A 19,391-nucleotide genomic window follows, 5' to 3' on the forward strand; every position below is an offset into this window, starting at 1 on the left:
AAATGTGTTTACAGTTTGAGGCTCACCAGGGAGGCATGTTTTGCATGTAAATAGCAGGTGGTTATGGAGAGTTCCTCTGACAGCTAATGTCTTGAGCTGCCTTGACATTGCTGCTCTAATAGAGTGGCTCTGTAGCAAGTGAACTTCCTGATGAAAAGCAACCAAATGAAGTGGAGTTTTTCATCTCTGTTCCTAGCTGGCTACACTGTGACCGTTCAAGGGGGAATGAAGAAATGATTAAAAAGGGATTGCACTCTGGCTCCGGTGGCAACTGACATAAATGAACTTGAAAAGACAAATAAGACCACACTAATTTTAAAGCCACGGTGGTTCTTCTTTGTCTGCATCACTGGAAATTGCCTTGCTGAGAGCAGAGGTGGCCTGACTTGCCCAGAAAAAAAGCAAGCTCATGCTGTGACAGAGGGGGAATGTCAAATGCACCCCAGAGAGAGAGGTAATTAAAGCCTTTGTCTTATTTATTCTTCTTTGTAGAGAATTAATAGCTACAGTGTTCATAATGTCTCCTGGCTCCTGTACTTAGGCTTAATTCACATTTTCTTTCTATTTCCTAAATTATAATCTCAAAATTACATTGCTGGTCCCAGGAAGGTACACGAGTCTCAGTAGCAGCATCTCTGTGCCAGAGGAATGAGGAATCCCTCATTTCTCCAGGCTGCAGCCAGGGACTCTTTGCAGACAATGACCTGCCACGTGCACCCCATCTTGGGGAATCCTGGCACCCCTGCCCTGCTCCTGGCCAGGAGTGCAGCACCCTCCTCAGTCAGATACATTCAAGGGGGGTTTCAGACTCCCTCATCTACAAAGCTTTGGACAACTCCACGGAATTTACAGCCATAAAGGCATTTGTTTGTGGTTTGGCTCATTTGCTGATGAGCTCAAGGGGTTTCCAGGCACCTCATCCTTCACAGTCCAGCCACCCAACCCATTCTGGAGCTTCTGACTGGATCTTTGTGCCTGTGTGGCTTTACCACAACAAACCACACTCTTCAGCAGCACTTGAGGGAGGTTTGCTGCTGCAGCTGCACAAAACACATTTAATACTGAAAGTATTTCCTTCCCAAAATCCTACCTCACCTCTGGCACTGGGAGCCATTCCCTGTGTCCTGTCGGACCATCCCAGTCCTTCTCCAGCTCACCTGGAGCTCTTTGGCCTTGGAAAGGGCTCTGAGCTCTCCCTGGATCCTCCTCTTGTCCAGGTGAGCATTCCCAGCTCTCCCATCTCCATCCAACTGCATTCAACTGCTCCATGTGGAACTGTAAACCCTGCAGAGTCCCACTTCTGAATAACAATCCAATAAAAATAAGCTCCTATTTGTCCATCGGGTTGCCACACCATCAAGAGCTGACACAAGGAAAACCAGGCTGCAGTACCATAAGACAGAAGAATTCCCTTAATGTATTTTTTTGGGGTTTTTTTGACAAAATCTGTTTGCATTTACTAATGATGATTTAATTGGGTGCACCAATTTCTCTGTGTGGGCTCCATGACCATGTGGGCTCCATCCCCAGTGAGAGGATGCTGTTAACAAAAAGTGAATGAAGCTGTTGGCCCACGAGGCCTGAAGCAAGCAGACCTTTGGCTCTGCTGGCTGCAGCCTTTGCACAGAGCCAGGCAAGATCCCTTTTATTCTTTTATTACTACATGTGTGTGCAGCAGTCACACAGTAGGACTCCAGTGCCAGCTGGGGGCTTCCACTGCTCTGAGATAAATAATAAATCTGATTAATAAAACACGCCAGAGCAGCATCAGTACTTCATAAGAAAATGGAAAATACACTCCTGGAGAACAAGCACGTACTTTACAATAATCCTACTTAGCATTCCTCTTTTCTTCTCATTTCTAAACAACAGCAACAGGACAAAAGATGGCAATTTTAATTGTAAAGCTGCCTAATAATTTTATAAAGGGAGCCATCCTCCTGCTGTACATCACAGCATAATGAATTCCTTTTGAAACAGAGGAAGGAAGGAATAATCCCAGCAGCTCTAACAGATAAGATGAAATGCCATCCTAATGCAGGCTGCATCTTGCTCCCACCATAATAAGTAGCTGTTCTCTGATTAGTGAATTGAAGACTGCATTGTTCCCAGTACCCGGAATGAGCGTGGATGGGGAAGAATCTGCTTACGTGGGAATAATATTTATGGAATTATTAATGAAGTTGTTTATTGCTCACATTGTCTGTGCCTCCTGTAAATGCCTGTATTGGACATTCAGCAGAACTTAATACAAACCATTAGGCTGATTTGAATGGTGGGGAGGGACCAAAGAGATCAGAATGGGGTTTCAGCAGCTTTCTGAGTTTTACTTTAATTCAGTGGAGTCCAACAGACAAATCTCAGGTGATTTGACAGACTGCAAGTCTCTCATACTTATGCATCTCTATCTGACTTCATAAATCCTTCATGTGTTTCTGCCCTGAGGTTTGTGACTCACACTTTAGGAACTGCCTCTGGATGAAAGTTATTCATGGCTGTCAGTATTCAAAAAGTGGGTTCAGTATGAAAAAGAAAAGAAGGTTTTAGTTCCAAGCTCTAAGCAGGTGTTTTGTGAGCCTACACTGCTGCTATTCCAGGATAAGTTCCAATGGTTTGGACAATCTTTTTTTACTCTTGAGGTTTCCCCAACAAGTCTAAACGAGCTCAGAGCTCTGATAAAGATTTTACCCCCGCTGTGCCCACACAAGAGCAGGTGTTTGCAGAGACAAACCCCAGCCTTTTCCAGAGGAGCTGGCACTGCTTCAGTCACTTGGGACACACCACTCCACAGTGTGCAGGTTAGAATAGCACGGCACTAAAAACTCACAGTAACAAACTTTACCAAACTCTCTTCACAAAATTTCCCAGATTTTGCTCCAAGCTCACCTGTGGACCCAGCAGTGCCAGTTCAGTGGCCCTGAGCTGTGTCCCACTGGCCCAGAGCTCAGAGCAAGCTGCAATCCCACCCTGGGGAAGGATCAATCCCCTGGGCTCAGTGCTTTGCTCCCTGGGCCAAAATCCCTCCTGGCACCTGGAGAAAAGGATTCCCAGCCCGTTTGCTGCTGCAGCCAGGGGTGCCTTCCCTTCATGGGACTGGGGGAGCACAGAGAGTGAAGGAGCAGCAGAACTCAGAGGTTAAAAGTCTGGAATCCACGTGACCAGATTTCACATTTATGATGCTCATATTGTGCTCGTTTGTGAGTTCATTCATTAAATTTTTCATCATTTATATTATTTTATAAACCAGTATGATAAAAGAATCATAACTAATATGCCTCTCTGGTTTTAATGTTTCATTTCCATTCTTTCAAAAGCACACACTTTGTTAAAATTAGCCTGGCTATTTTAATTTTTTAAAAATGTAGTTTTAATTGCAAAAGTTACAAAGTGACAGAGTTATTTCTGTATTTCCCTTACTTTCAAGGCAAAAATAATCTCTATGTCCTGGATAAATCAACACAACTTCCATTTAGACCTCAAACAATAGATAATTCAATGTTTGAAATTCTTTCAAGGGAAACAACCCCAAGCAAATAATATATTTTTCACCTTTAAATTTATTTTCAATATTTTTGTGCTTTATTTGCTCTCTCCACATGGTTCCTCCTGTTTCCTATTTTCTACTGCTCCTTTTCCTGGCATGTAATTTCCTACTTGCCTTTATTTCACACATTCTACTGCTTTTTTCATTATTTTTTCTATTATTTCATCTTCCTTTCTGTTTGTCAATTTCATGCAGTTTTTTTTCTTTTTTTCCCTTAGTGTGGCTTAGTGTTTTGACATGCCTTTATTGTTGCATTTATTTTTATTTACTTTTTTGCTTTCGCTGTTCTATGGATGAGACATTATGCCAAGCCAAATTCCTTTTCAAATTTCCTTTGAATAAAAGATGAGCTGCTCTGGAATCCTTCCAGATGGAGCTGCCAAAATGAACTGGTCCAGCAGAGCTTTCTCTGGATTATATTCCATGATGGTTTCACCACCTCTGCAGCTGTGAGAGCAATGCAGGAACCTTCACAATGAATCTTTTTGTCATTTTTACCACCTTTGATTACTTTAGTCTATTGAACTGCAAACTCAAAACTAAGTAGGAAAAAAAAAAGATTTTCTTGTGCTGACTTTTGACAAACACCTCCTGATGGAGAACTTCAAACCCAGTTTTTGCGTGAGCAGCTAAACTGGAGGTGACTGAGTTCTTGCTGCTCTTGTCTCTTGAGATTCTTTCTTGTCATTTCTTTGGGGTGTTGGCTTTTGCTTGTTTATTCCATTTTAGTTTAGCTTGTTTGGGTTTCTTTTCTTGTTTTCTTTGTAGTATTTTTGCTTCCAATTTGTGGAACTTGAATATTTTTGTATTTATTCCAACAAATCTGTTGAAAATGTGCCCAGAGGTTCCAGAGTTTTAATTCAGTGCTCTTCTCACCTTATCCACTGCCCAAACAACAACTGATCTACTGAACACTCCTGACTCTACCATTAGAAACACCAGAAAAAGAAATGTGCTACAGGATAAATGCAGGAATTTAACATCCTTCTTTCTAAAAGCCAAGCACTTGAAGGATAGGTTGAGGGCTTTCCTACTTAGAGAATTTGACTTGTGGGACTATCACCTCCTGTGATAGCACTGAAGGCAGAACATATAAAATGATCTAACAGATTTATGTCATTTTTTGTAGTGACTGGCCATTATTGACATTCTTCAATTATCATTGACCTTTCTGTTCCAGGACAAACACTATTCCCTGGAACAGCCACTTAGAGGAAAATCTAATGTGCTGTGCCTGAACATGGCATTTTAATGCTACTTTAAAGAAGAAATGCTGCTTAACCAGCTAATTGCAGAAACTCTGTGCTGTCTAATGATAGCTCCTCTCTCCAGGAAACCTCCAGAAAATTAGCACTGCACGTGGGATGGGGCAGTCCCACTGTTTCCTGGTAGACTGCAAATGATGGATGGTCCTGGCACCTAGAAACCCTTTCACTTTGCTTCCCAAAAGCTTTCAACTCGTTAGCATCTCATCATATTCCTGCATGCAAAACCCTGCACTGGGCATCTGGGAAAAGCTGCAGAGCAGATAAATCACTGATCAATCACCCTGCTTCTGATAGGGGGAGAGCACGAGAAGGATCTCCCCACTCCTGACAGCTTTATTTTTGTTCTCTTCTACTCTTTACTCCCTCTGTCTGTTCTAAATCCTGTTAGCAGGATGTCCAGCTCCTCCTGCAGGAGGACACTCGCCAGGGATTTGGCACAGCTGGGGAGGTGAGTTTTGCCTTTGATCTGCAGAGAGGTTTTGCCAGACAGGACCTGTCAGGGAAGGGCCTCCTTAGGGTGCCACCAGCTTGGGAAGCTGTTGTCCCCCTTCCTGGAGGAACACACAGTGCCTTTATTGAGCACAGGGACCTCCCTGCCACAGCCAGAACACAGCTCCTGGCTGGGATTTTGTCTCCTTCCCCTGCAAATGCCACAAGGATCAGAGGATTTCATTAATGAGGAGTGCAAGGCAGAACTTCTGCAGAGGGGTGCAGACACATGCAGCATCATCAAATAAAATCTTATATTTACTTGTGCTTTCTAGTTGTTAAATGATGTATTTGCTACCAGTATCAGCTTTTTAGTGACTTTTCAAATGACATCATTAATGCAAAAACATTCAAAATTACAAGGAGGAAGAAACTTTGTCTACTTGATCCTGTCCACTGAGTTTTGGATCCATTTCTGTATCATGTAAATTGGGTTTTCAGAGGATCCCTGTTCAATTGGGGTTTCAGAGGATTCCTGTTCAATTGGGAGTTTCAGAGGATCCCTGTTCAATTGGGTTTTCAGAGGATCCCTGTTCTGTGACTATAAGCTGAAAGCAGGTTAAGGTCTTTCATCTCAATACAGAATTTTCATCACCAAATTATGCTCTAGATGACATTAATAAATTGTGAACTGGTTTCTGTTATAAAAAAATCACACTATTGTCAAATGTTACTGACAGGAGCTGTGCATGAGAAGAAATAAACTGGCTACAAGTTCTTTCCAAGCCTCCATTATTATTTAAAAGACATTCTAAAATTAATGGAAATATGTCTTTAGAGTGTGTTTGTCCAGGAGTGCACACAACCCACCCAAACACAGCTCTGAAGCTCTGGGCTGTGCCAGGTCACGTTTCTGGGATGGGTTTAAGAAGAGAAGTCAGAGCCCAGTAACAGTTCAGGACCATGTTCTCATTCAGTGGGATCATATGGACCTGCACTTTCAGAAGCAAAGACCTGAAATCTGTAAACTTCAGTAAAATTCCCTGAGAAACACTAAACAAGACAGATCACCAAATATTATTTATCCAGCTCTTGCTTCCAAATGGCAATCACATAATTACTAAAAATGCAAGGAAAGCCTGATGGAGAAATAAGATTAAATGATCTGGAGGAAACACAAGACAGCCAATAGCCCTATCTAATTTATGCTAAATAAAATTTTACCAAATCGCTGCTTCCTTCCAGTCAAAACAGTTCCCAAAATTATCTCTTGGAGAAAGAAAAGACCCTCTCCTTTTGTGACATGCTTATCTTTAAGACTTCAGCCTTAAATTCAGAAGACTTTAATTAAGCATCCAGAATTAAGTCTGAGCAGAAGTTATAGCCCAGTTCCTCCCACACACTGCTCCTCCTCGTTCATCACCAGCCTGTTTCAGTTCATCTCCCCCCAAGGCAAAATTCCAGAGGTGTCCTGTGGTTCCAGCCTGGGCTGCACAGCCTGAGCAAACCAAGGCACATCCCTAAACCTCAGGAGCTGGCACTGCTGAGGATCATCCCTGGAGCATCTGCTGCAGTCTCAAGAATTATCACATCATTATCTGCAGAGCTTTTCACTCCAAAATACCTGAAAAGAAAAGCTAGGAGCAGTCCTTGGTGCTGGGCTTGTGTGCACACAGCACAAAATGTTCCTTTTGTTTTAAAACAAGAAAGGAAGGAGGCATCCCAAATGTGCTAAGGTTTCTTTTTCTTTGTGGAGAGAAAAGGTAGAAGGCATCTTCCCTCTCCTGAAAACCTGTTCATTGGTGAACATTCACTTATTTACCCAAATGGTGAGCTCAAGCTTCCCCTTAATTATTAAATAATAACAACAGCATTCATATTTCCTGACTCAAATGGAGCATTTGGCCTTTTTTCCCCTGCAGTAAAGCAGAAGCTACAGATCTGATAAACTGCTGAAGCCCCTGCCATCAGATCTCCCAAGCCTGCCCCAATTATTTAAATTAGCTTTGCAATTTGAGGAGTTTTCTATGCCAGTACCAATTACAAAGAGCAGAAAGGAGCCAGATCCACACCTACCATACATCGAGATATACCAATTTACACCAGCTGACTATCTGACCTCAGAACACTCTAAATCCCAAGCCCCTCTTGATATCTCAGAAAAATACATAGATCCTTCTTTAGTCATTAGTGTTATGTCCAGCAGATAATATAAAAATATAAATAACCACTTTTTAACCAGATATTTTCAAGGAAAAAAGGCCAGTGATCAAAAACAGTTTCACTCAATGTTGCCTTCGCCTCTCCTTTCATACATGCAAATAAAAATACCAAATCAAACACAAAAGTGTCTAATTTCTAAATAACTGAAGAGCAATTTCCTGTCATCAATAATATTCAGATAGATTCTGATGAATAATTCCTGTCGTGTTTCCACAATGGATTTCAAATCAATAATTGTCCTGGAACTGGAAGACAGCGTGTTGCCCTCTGGACAGACTAAATTCAAATTATTTTCCAAACTGCTGAAGTCAGAAGAACAAAGTTATTCCATTATTAAAAGAGCCTGGTTTTACTAAATAGTGAATATAACAGCACCTGATTCTCATGTGTGTCTTTTTGAAGTAGAGAACTCTGATCCTCCAACAGAGTCAGGGAGGCAGACACTGTAATCATCAATTGCATCATCAGAGAGAGCAAATTACAAATCAGCCACTGAGGCCAAATGAGCTGAGGAAAACTGACACTAAAAAGGAAACTGCTCCCTTCCCTTGCTTCCCATGCTGCACAGATAAAACAGGAATGGATCTTTCACAATTTAAATTAAAAGTAGGAAGAAGGGGAAATGCAGGATATTCTGGGAGCATTCTCTCTGACTCGGATTATGCAAAGGGTTTTACTCCCACATAAAATAGAGGTCACTCCTTGCACCATGGAAATATTTCAGATGTGTTCAACACTTCATAAGTGTGGAGAGAGAGATGGTTCAGGCAAGATTTAAATAAAACATAAACTGATGAAAAAATAGAGAAAAGAAATATAATATATCCTTGCAGAGGGAAATACTCTGGTGCCTTTACATTACATGCTTTTTTTTTTCATTCCACTGCAAATCTCTTCAAATATTGGATAAATGAATTCATGAGATGAAGGTTGCTGTTAGCCCATGTTTTACCTGCTTTCACTTTAGCTCTGTGCTGGGTTGAGCCTGGCTGGGTGCCCACCAAAGCCACTCTATCACTGCCCTCCTCAGCTGGATGGGACAGAAAAGAAAACAAAAAGCTCTGGGTGGAGATAAGGAAACCAGTTTGTGCCAGGGCTAAATCATCCTCAGCTCTGTGGGACCTGGGGGGAGCTCCCAGCAGCCTCCCACAGAAACCACCCCACTACCATGAAATTCCAACCCAACCTTCTAGAAACAAGTGCTATATTTATGCAAATAAATGGATTTCTTTAAAATAAATTGCTGCAATAAATGGATTTCTATGGACTTTGTATCCACAGACTTACACTGGGCACGTCAGAAGGAGGATGCTGGTCTACAGATGCACCACAACAGAGACTGTGTTGTAAAATTCTGGCATTACTGGAGTCTGAAATATAAAAATTGACCTTTCCTCATTCCAAAACATCCTAATATTTTTCCTTATAGATCATAGGGCAAATATTAGATTAAACATAATGGCCATTATTTATTCTATGTCTTTATTTACCTAATTTTGGAACCCCTATCAGAAGAAACAGAATTGATATTTTATCATGCATGAAGCCTGTCCAAAAAACAAATAACACTTGAATATTGTCATGTGCATCTCCCTTCTGCATCTCTGTCAGTCAGTTAGTGCTGGGAAGTCTCCACCATGGCATTTCAGAAATAGACAAGTTTATAGAAGTATTTTAAATAAAAAGCACCAAGAACAGCTTCATTTGGTGAGGAGCTGTGCTGTTTGCAAGCAGCTTGACTCCCTGCCTGTGACAAATGGAGAGGCACTTGCTCCCTGCATCAATGAGTTCCTTGTAAACAAAGCATGAAGTGAGCAGGAGATGTTCCTGCCTGAGCTCTGTCAGCCTTTTGGGGTTTTCTGAAATGTGAAAGAATGGGGAAAATATGGATTTAGAGTTGAGTGTTGAGCCTCATCTGGCCAGAAAGCTCAGCTCTGTGCTGAAGTGCAGCTAGCAGACACAGCCAGGCAAGATGCTGGCCAGCACAAGGCCTTGCAGAGAATTCAAGCAGACTGAGCTCGCTCACAGCTCCTGAGCAGCTTTTTCTGGAGCTCAGACCCAGCTCAGTGATGCTCACACAATACCAGTTTGCAACCCTGCCAAAATGAAACTCAGCAGGGGAAAAATGAAGAAACCCCTTCCTTTTGCCAAACAAATGCTGAATGCATGAAATGCAAGTATCCAAACAGTCACACCTGACTCTCAGAGCCAGCTGCCCCAGTGCTCCTGAGCAGGCTGCCTGGAGAAGCTTACAAGGCTCATTCCTCAGGGTAAGATATTTTCTTAATGGGCAGCAAGTTTGGCCAGGCTTGTGCTGTATTTTCCCTGGCTGCATGTCAAAGAAAGGTTTTTAAGGCTTATGTTAAGAAATGATGTTTAGAACGATGCCAGGCCAGGCCATGAGCTGCTCCTAATCCTTCATATGTTTGCTGACTCCTGCAGAGCTGTGCTAATTCACACCAGCTGAGCAGCTGTCCTATTCAAATACTGCTTCATCCCTAAATCTGAGAGGAGCTCTTCACCTAAAGCCATGTGGAGTCAGGCATGCATCTGTAAGAAATGAGAAAGGTCATCCCAAGAGCAGGAATTGAATTTTATATTTCACTGTGGTATTGTCAGACTTGTATCCCAACTTACAGCTCTGACCAGCACTGGAATCACTACGACAGCACTGATTTGTGTGTGCCATCACACATGTAACAGATTCCTGACAGTTAAACAGATGCTTGACTATTAATTTCAAATATTTAACATGCCAAGCCTAATATCAAAAACTCCAGGCCCCATGGAGCCCAAAATCTGTGTCCTCATGGTCACCCAGATCAGCTCTCAGGGGGGAGATCCTCCACATGTACACAGAATAACATCTGCCAAAATCACTGATCATTTTGGCCCCTGGCTGAGAGAGTGGGCTGGCTTGCACAGTGACTCTAGATGCCTCTGATAAATAAGGTGGGAAAAAAAAAAGAATTAACTGAATTTACACCTCAAAGATTTGAAGCATTTACTGGAAGCCATGGGATTGAAAAACCTTTAATCTTTCCTTTCTAGGCTAAATATGAAAGAATTCTTGTTGTGAGCCCTGTCAGGTTATGGGGTGAAGTCAGTGGAAGGTTGTAATTGACTTCAGCTGTGGAATCCACGAGGGATGACGAAGACACCCAAATGCTACAAAGCAAACTGATGAATTCTGGTGTACAGATTGCACGACAAAAGGGCTTTGTGAAAAATCCTCTCACACCACTCTATGAAAAAAGAAAAAAAAAAGAGAGAGAGAGAGAAAACCTCTGACAATATTCCTTCTCTTGATAGCAGCTGAATATTTGCAGCAACCAGGAAGGGGAGCAGAAGCTGCCCAGTGTCTGACACACCAGATCTGAGCGACCTTGGGCACTCAGCACTTCACCTGGGCAGCCCAAAAAGCCAACCCCACCCCTGTGGAGGGCTCTGAGAACTCTGAGATTGCTGCACAGAAGCCACTGCAGGTGACAGCTGATCCTCAGAGCATTTCATTAACCAGCTGTTGATCAGGAACTTGCAGCTTTCTGCCCTCCCTGGCCCGTGCACAGCCCTGCTCCACGGGGAATAACCTCACACACACCTGGTTTGCTCTCTGCTCTTTTCTCTCCCTACTGCTCCTCTCTTGGCTCCTCCTCAGAGAGCTGCTTCAGGAGTTTAAAGTTACACCACCAACCTCATCTCTCCACCTGCAAACCAAATCATTTTGCTGCCATTAAAAGAAGCAGTGAAGATAGCACTGGGGTTTGTCTTTTTGCAACTGACCTGGCAGGATGATGAAATTCATAGCTCTATATACAGAAATACCCAAAATGTGGGCAGAAAAACAGAAACAATGGAGAGGAGAAGTTTATGCCTTTAAGTCATGCTGGCCAGGACAGGGAAAATCCTGATTTTCCATATGCCTGCACTGAATAGAGTGAAGAAAGTCTGACTGTGGTTTATGATGTTGAGTGACCTGGTCTAGTGGAGTTAGAACGTGGTGATCTTTAAGGTTCTTTCCCTGAAACCACCCTATGATTTTATGTATAATAATGTCGATTTATTCAAATTATTCTGCCCTTTGAAAATCTTTCCAATTATATTTCAAATCAATATTTTCCTTTAAAATGTAAGAATGCTTTATTGAGCATTTTGGTATGTTTTTCACCTCCTAAGTGCTTGACATTAATAACATCTATCTAGACAAACAGTAGAATGTTTTGCCACATTTATTGTGATTGAAAATAAAAAGTTTCCCGACAAAAATAGTTCAGGCTTTTCACAAAGAAATACCAGATCACAAATGTTTCTCATAAAGCAATGCCTCCTGCCTATGGAGAAAGGGAAATATCAGCTCCCAAAAGTCATGTCTTCACTTTTGATAAGTACAATTGTTTCGAATTAAAGCAGCTGACCAGAGATTTCCTCTGTGAGTGGAACACTGCTGCTGTTGTTTTTGAGCACTCAAACCCACAGATGATTTGAGCCAATATTGACCTTTAAATATCAGTTATAGCACTTTGAGATAAATGAGTGTTGCTACTTCAGAGCTGTGTGAGACACACAGTGACCTGGGGAATGAGTGGCTGGGCTGCAGCACAATCAGTGGTAGCTCTGATTAATGGATAAACACAGATGGGGAAAATGGGAAATACTTGAGATTTCTTTTTTTAAAAAATGTCTCAGTCCACTAAAAAAAACCAAGGGGACGTGGCATGACATTTTTAGCCTGTGTTCCATTAGCAGGGCTCCCTGGGCAGGGGCTCAGCTTGGCTGAGTTCAGGGCACAGCGAGGCCCTGATGGAGGTGATGGAGAGGATTTTACTGCTGCCATTTGCTCTGTCACATCCCACCCTGGCTCTGTCAGCTCTGGACACTCAGCAGGGCTGCTGGGTGCCTTTGCTGGCCTTCTCCTGCCTCCTCTGGGACTGACAACACTTCTGTGGGCAGAGGAAAATCACTGGAGTTTCTGGAGGAGCTGGGAGCAGTTCCACTCCGTGCTCGTGGTGGCTCTGATGCCAGGCCCTGGCAGGAACATTCACATCAAATTCACCACAGACCATTGCCAATTTCTCAAAGCATGTGAGATCTTGGATTTTCAGCATGACTCTTTCTAGTTCTACTGCCCACACACCTCAACCACCTTTTGTTCACTGCTTCAAGCATTTGAATTCCCTGTCTGGACAAATTGCTGAGGCAATTTTTATAAAGAAATGTCTTTTTTAATGTGAGAAGAGTTCTTTGGTTGATATGGTACAAAATTACCGTACTAAAAGCACTAAAAAACAGAGTACAGTACAACAACCAACCCCCAAAAATATCTGGGGTTCCATTAATGCTGTTTTAAAATAATATGGATCTTTTTCCCCCCAATAAAATATTTGCAGTTGAAGTCTTTGTTTATAAATGATACCATCAATCAGAAATGCATTTGAGGAGGATATTTAACTTCTGAGTAATTAATGAAATTATTATTCACTTCAAACATTTCTTGCAGTTTTTCTTTAAAATCTCTGCTACTGGTTACTACCACCAAATGGAATACTGGGTGAGGCTGAGTCCACAGCTGCTCTAGCAAAGAAATTAATTTATACTTTATATCTGTGTACTGCAGTGAAATATGGTAAAGTACAAAGGTGATCACAGGAATGCAATTAGGAAATAAAACCTTCCAGAGGAAAAAAGAGCTCTAAAAGATAATTGGTTTTGTGAGTAGAACATATTACACATAAAGTACTCCTACTGCTATTCACACTTCTGTGTTTAAGGTCAACTCATCTTTAATCTGATGTGACACATGAGGAACATGCAAATTCTCTAACGTAACATTACAAGAATGCACATAAATATTTCAATAGAAGTGGAAAGACAAACACAATTCATCTTGTCCAAACACACATCCTCTTTTCCCTGCATCACCCTCACTGGTTAGAGACTATGATCTACTGGAGACATTTCCAAGACTATAAATCTTGCAGCATTTGCTAATGATTCTCTGGCAGCCACAGAGAAAAGCAGAAATCTGGCTTTAAAAAATTTCTCTGAGTGAAATGCAAATTCTGCTTTCTTGAAAATCAAGAAGGTGCTCCAGAGATGAAACTCAGTGGACCAGGATGGGAGTAAGAGTGGAGACTTGCACATCATTAATTACAGCAGTTGAACTGGGTACCTATAGCAGGTCATGGATCAAAACTGTTCAGATGAATCCTTCCTCTGCCACCTGGATCCTTCTCTCCAGGACCAGGGGTAGGAGAAAGGCAAGTGCTGCCATCCCTGATGAGAAGGGTTCGTCTCAGGATCACTAAAAAACCAAATCTTTACACACTGAAGTATTTAAAATACTAAAAGAGACGTGCAGGTTTCCTAATATTTACACAGGAGATAAAACAGGAACTGTGGAAAATAATGAGCTTTATACTGGAGGGACTGAGAAATGCTTTTGGCCCTCGATATTCTGGATATGAGTGTGCACCACTGAGAGTCTGCAGATGTCTCTTCCCTCCCCGTGTGCAGGTAAATGAGAATGGTGATGGAACTGGGGAGGCACAAGTACAAGTTAACATGGGTTATCTGCAGAAGTTTCCCAGGCAAACTCAGCAGCAGTGAAAACACAATAAATTCTATTAGGTGATGTCAATCTGCTTTAGATCTTGTGTTTTGCTATACCATCACTTCAAAGATAGGAAAAAGAAAAAAAAAAAAAAACCTGTAAAATTTATTTAAGTGCAAGAATTCAACAGGACCCTGATTTATTAAAATCACAGAGCAACGATGCCATGCCCCACACGGGGTAAATATTCTACTTAATCAGAAATTTGGCACACCCAACAAAATGGAGTGACTTCCTTACTCCCACCCATCACCAATGCCTGAACAAAATGAAGATTATTCAAATCCCATGGAATTGTTTGAATTGTGCTTGACAGCATTATTTTAAAGACAAATTATTTATCTCAAACCTGCAATAAGATCTCAAAAACAGCGCTTTTAAAAACACCTACTAGCAAGTGCATGGTGGGTTAGGAACTCAGGGGCTGCAAATCTCTTGGTACAAGATTCTGTCCCAGCAGGAGGGAGCTCCACGAGGCTCTGACAGTGACTAATGCTAATGTGAGGTGGGGGAGGACAAGATAAACTCCCATCCTGCCTCCCCAACTCTTCTTTTCTGGCTGCAAGAACTAATGTGGCTGTCACCTTCTCTGCTGCTCAGAAAGGAGCACAGGCTCCCTCAGCTGCAGCTGATTAGCACCCCAAAGAGGGGGGTTTCCTCTCTCTGCTGCAAAACAGAGGCTCTTTTTTAAACTGCACACCGTGGAAGAGTGATGGGTTATCCAAACCCTCCACTCCACATGAAGCAGCAGCTGCTGAATGGATGACAATAGGTGAGAGAGAACTGCTTGCATTTGGGGGCTCAAGTCAGGTATCTGAATAATTCAGTTGTAAGTTGTCGGAACTCAAGACATACCTCTGGGAGTCTGGAGTTTCCTGAGACCCTTCCCAGGGGGCTCAGAGACCCTGGCACACAGCCCAGAACGCCATCAGGTTCGAGTGCAGGCCATGGAGCATCTTGGCACCTTTGCATGAGCAGATAGAGGCCACGGCAGTTTAGATGGTATAAAGATAAAGTATTCACAGAGTGTAAATGTAGGTTTTAAGATTTTTAGTATAAGAGTTTCTAGTGACAAGATGGAGAGATTTGAGCGTGTCTAGCCTTTCTTCTTCTTCTCTACCTCCATCTTGTCTGGTGATGTTAGCACTTTTAGATTGGTCTAGAGTAGAAACTCACTGTCTAATATAGATGATAGGTATTGGAGAATGATTGATTGTAAATATTGTACAGGTAGTTTGTAGCATATAAAGATAACACCGCCCTGGGGGAGGGGGAGTGCCTCTGACTGTCCTGCTGAATGGATCTCGGCTGGACAGGGAGAAAGAATTTTATAGATAAGACGTAATAAATAACCTTGAGACAGAAAAATGAAGAGCCCTGACTCCTTCTTCAAGCACCGAGCTGAAAAAAGAAACTTTTGAACTTTTTCGGGGTCACTCTGACCAGCTAGAGAGAGAGAGACCCCGACAGTAAGTAAAGTACATCACTGCTGTAAGACTGCAATTACTGCTCAGTGATCCTCTATTATTTGGGCCTTTCATGAACACTGAGATGTGAATGCTGATATTCACATCGTGGAACTCGTTACTGCTGACTGCTTGGCAAAGGTAAGTTCATAGAAATAAATGTGTCTCCAAGCAATCCCCAGTAGAAGAGGAACTGGCATGTTTATAGGCTGGACAAAAACCCCCAGCCATACAAGGGAAGGAATGTCTTTTCTGGAATGTATTTCTATGGTGGGTAGTGTGGGGAAGGAATAAAAAAGAAAAAACGAAGAAAAAGAAGAAAAAGAAAGATAGATTTTTTTCATTTATAAAAGAAATTGCATGAAGTTGTTTGCAATATGTGAAAGTGAACTTGATGGCCAGAAGATTCCAAATCCTTTCATGTTTGTTCATCTTGTCATTTAAAACATAATAAAGCTAAGATTAGACACAAATTACAAACAATTCACCAGAGGTTTTCTATTTGTGCTTTCATCCTCAAAAAATATTTCCTAGAAATTATAAATCCTATATAGCTTTTCCTATACATTATATGCCAGATCTTTGGCAGAGGACAACTGCAGAGAAAGTACTTCAGATTTTCAAGTTGCACTGAAATGAAAGTAATCTATTCCCTTTATTACTTGCAATCCAAGCAAATCCCATCACCCCATGATCACTTTATTTCCACAAATAATCTGAAAAACCAACAATCAAAAGGAGCCACACAGAAATAAGGGAACAAACCACCAAACCAAGCTGGGTGTCAGTATTTGAAAATCTGTGTGAAAAAAATTGTGTCTGCTGGCAAAATCAAGGCATTAGCTAGAAATCTATACTGAAGGGGTGATATGGCTCCATATTGCTTAAAATGACCAAAGTGTTTCTAATTGTGCTGATTTGGGGTTAATATGCTCCAGAATGTTCTGCAACACATCCTGTAACCAGTGTCAGATGAGCAGAGTCATCGTTCTGCTCTCTAATGGTTGCTTTCCCTTTCCTGTTCACATTTCATTTTTTCTGTCTTTCTGGTTTGATGATGTTCATCAGAGCTATAAATAAATAAACAAAGCACAATAGTCACTGATTGCTATTTTATATGCTACAATTCTAAGATACAGAATTTCTGAAACAGAAAACAAGTCAGATCTCCAGGATAGTACTTGTTCTATTTCTGGAGTAACCACCAATAGAAAAAAACACATTAGAATAACAAAGGCCCTGTTTTTTTCCAATGATGGTGAAGAAAGAAATAGTCAAACTCTTCTCTATAAAAAGTTTTCTTGAACTCCCAGTTTTCTATGACACTGCTGAAGGAATTCTGAGCAAATGTTCCAAGGAGTACTTACAGTGCTAGAGAAAGTACACAGGGACCAGAAAAAAGGAGCACACTGGTTCAGCTTCCTCTTTGAACCAATAAACCCCAAAAGTGCCTTGGCATTTTCACCTTTTCTTTTCTCTTAACTATAGAAAAAGAATTGCTCTCTTTGCCTGCTCAGCCTTTGACACCCTGCAGAAAGATGGCTGCAGTTTGAACACATTCCCCTGATTTCACCATTTCCTGGCTATTTTTACCCGGAGTGGTCCCTGCTGCTCCATTTCTCCAGCCTGACACCCAGAGCTTGCTCAGGCTGGGATCCCCTCCCAGGGGAGACACAGCTCTCCAAAGCAGGGGTGTACCCAAACTCTGGCATTGCTTCTCCTCAGACATCCAAGGGAGCAGGGGCTGAGAAGAATTTTATGGTTGTATCCAACTGAAGGAAGGAGAAACCAAACAAAACTATGTAAAATAGGCTTTAAAAGAGAAAGCAAGGCAAACTTGAGAGCTCAAAAATGGGTGAGTTCTCATGGGAGCCTAAGCTGTCCATCTGTAGCTGCAATCCTTCTCCCAAACCCTCCTTTTTACAACGGGGAATCATTGCTGGATAAACTGCTGAAAAGTTTGGGAATGCTTAAGAAACTCAGGAACAACCAAAGCAAGGTGATGGTGATGGAATTTTCAGTGTCAGCCAGTGATAAGGATGAGTACAGGGAAATTCTGCCTCAATGTGAAACCACATCTACTAGATCAGAAATAATGACAATTATGATGTTTTCACAAGTTCATAATGATCAAAAGTCCTCAGAGCAGACCCTAATTTCAGTTTGTGGTTAAGCAAACTTCTAAACTATTCATATGCAAAACAGGCATTTCTGAAAATCCCATGATTTAAATACTGAGTTTTCTTTCTGTTTTGTTCATTATAAATGTTCCACAATCAGCTTTTCATTTTGTTTCAGAGCTTTCCCTCTGGACTTTCTGACTTTTCAAATAGAGACTCTGCTCATAACATCTCAGAAGTTAACTTGGATTCAGATCAAAATGACAAAAAATTTATAAAGTCTGAAAGGGAAAAGAAACTCTCAAAAAAAAATTAATAGCCTGTTTGCAGCAGTATTTAAAATGGAATTCCTTGGCCTCTGCTGGTGTTGTTTGGATATGTCACAGGCTGTTACATCAGTCATGTTCTGTTATGTTAATATGGTGAGATGAATCACAGCAAGGCCACAGCAGCCAAGAAATGTCAAACACCAACACCTCGACACAAAGTGAGAACCAGCCCTTGTGTGTGCTCAGGCCTTTGATTCACCATAAACACTCCACAGAAACACACAGCCCAAGCTCCACGCTCACTGGGAAGAGGAAATGAAGCCTTTTTTCCCATCAGATGAGTTTTGCTTTAATTAAAAGAACCCTACAAGTTGAAATAAGGCTTCATCTCCTCAAATCACCTTCCCATTTTAAAGACAGGTATATTTATTCACCCTGTTGTCATCAAAAAGCAAGAGACCAAAGTCTGTAAGAAACGATGGGAAAACACAAACATGTCTTGTGGGACATGGCACAGAGGTTGTTACCTCCAACCTGGCAAAATAAAAACCACTGTGGAAATATCTTATTTCTCATAAATTATCAGCAACTGATAAACCAGAGAAGAAATGATTTGGAGTTTATACTCAGATATAAGTAGAAATGTACCTGTAATTTTAATATCATGTCAGGTCACTGATGGAGCTTTAATTTATTTAGAAATACAGGTTAACAAAAGGGGCTTGTGAATAAATTCAGTGACTACTGTTATCTTTCAGTACCTTGCAACCCTCCTAAACCCAATGGTTCCTGATATTGCAGCCATCCTCTGTGCTCTACTGGCACCACTTCCAATTTAAATAACATCTGACAGAAAGTCTCCTATGGATCAGTTTATTTATCAGGTGATTTACATCTGTGGTCAGAGCATCTCTTCATTTTCCCTGTTAGAGGATTAACACACTGATCTGTATTTTTACTGGGCTTTTTTATCTGCTAGCCCTGAAGCTCAGTTCCTCTCTATCCAATTTAAACATGCAGCCATGTAAATGTGATCCTCCTTTTGTAGCACATTCCCAGGGAACAGACCAGCAAGGAGTCCATGGCAAAAACGGTGCAATAGCAACTTAAATTATTCCACTGCAAGTGTTAACCTCCCACTGCATTTACATTTGGAAAGTTAGTCCTCCTGAACTCACTCCATGCATTATAAAGGCTCAGAGGGCTGGATTTAATAAAAACAACTTGGTCAGAGTAGCTTAAATTTGTACAAGTACAAAGGGAAGTCATTAGAGATGCAGTTCACATAAAAGCCATGCACTTATGCATTTCAATTCTGCCCCTTTCTCTACTTTAGCAGAAGTACATGAGAGGAAGAAAAAAAGAAGATCAAAAGCTGTGGAAGTTTTACAAGAAGCCAAGTTAGTTCATAAGACCATATAACAAAGTAATGTTATTTTCTAAGTCAATGTGGCCTTAAGTG

The sequence above is a fragment of the Serinus canaria genome, chromosome 4A, assembly GCF_022539315.1.
Source record: "Serinus canaria isolate serCan28SL12 chromosome 4A, serCan2020, whole genome shotgun sequence".
NCBI classification, from domain to species: Eukaryota; Metazoa; Chordata; class Aves; order Passeriformes; family Fringillidae; genus Serinus; species Serinus canaria.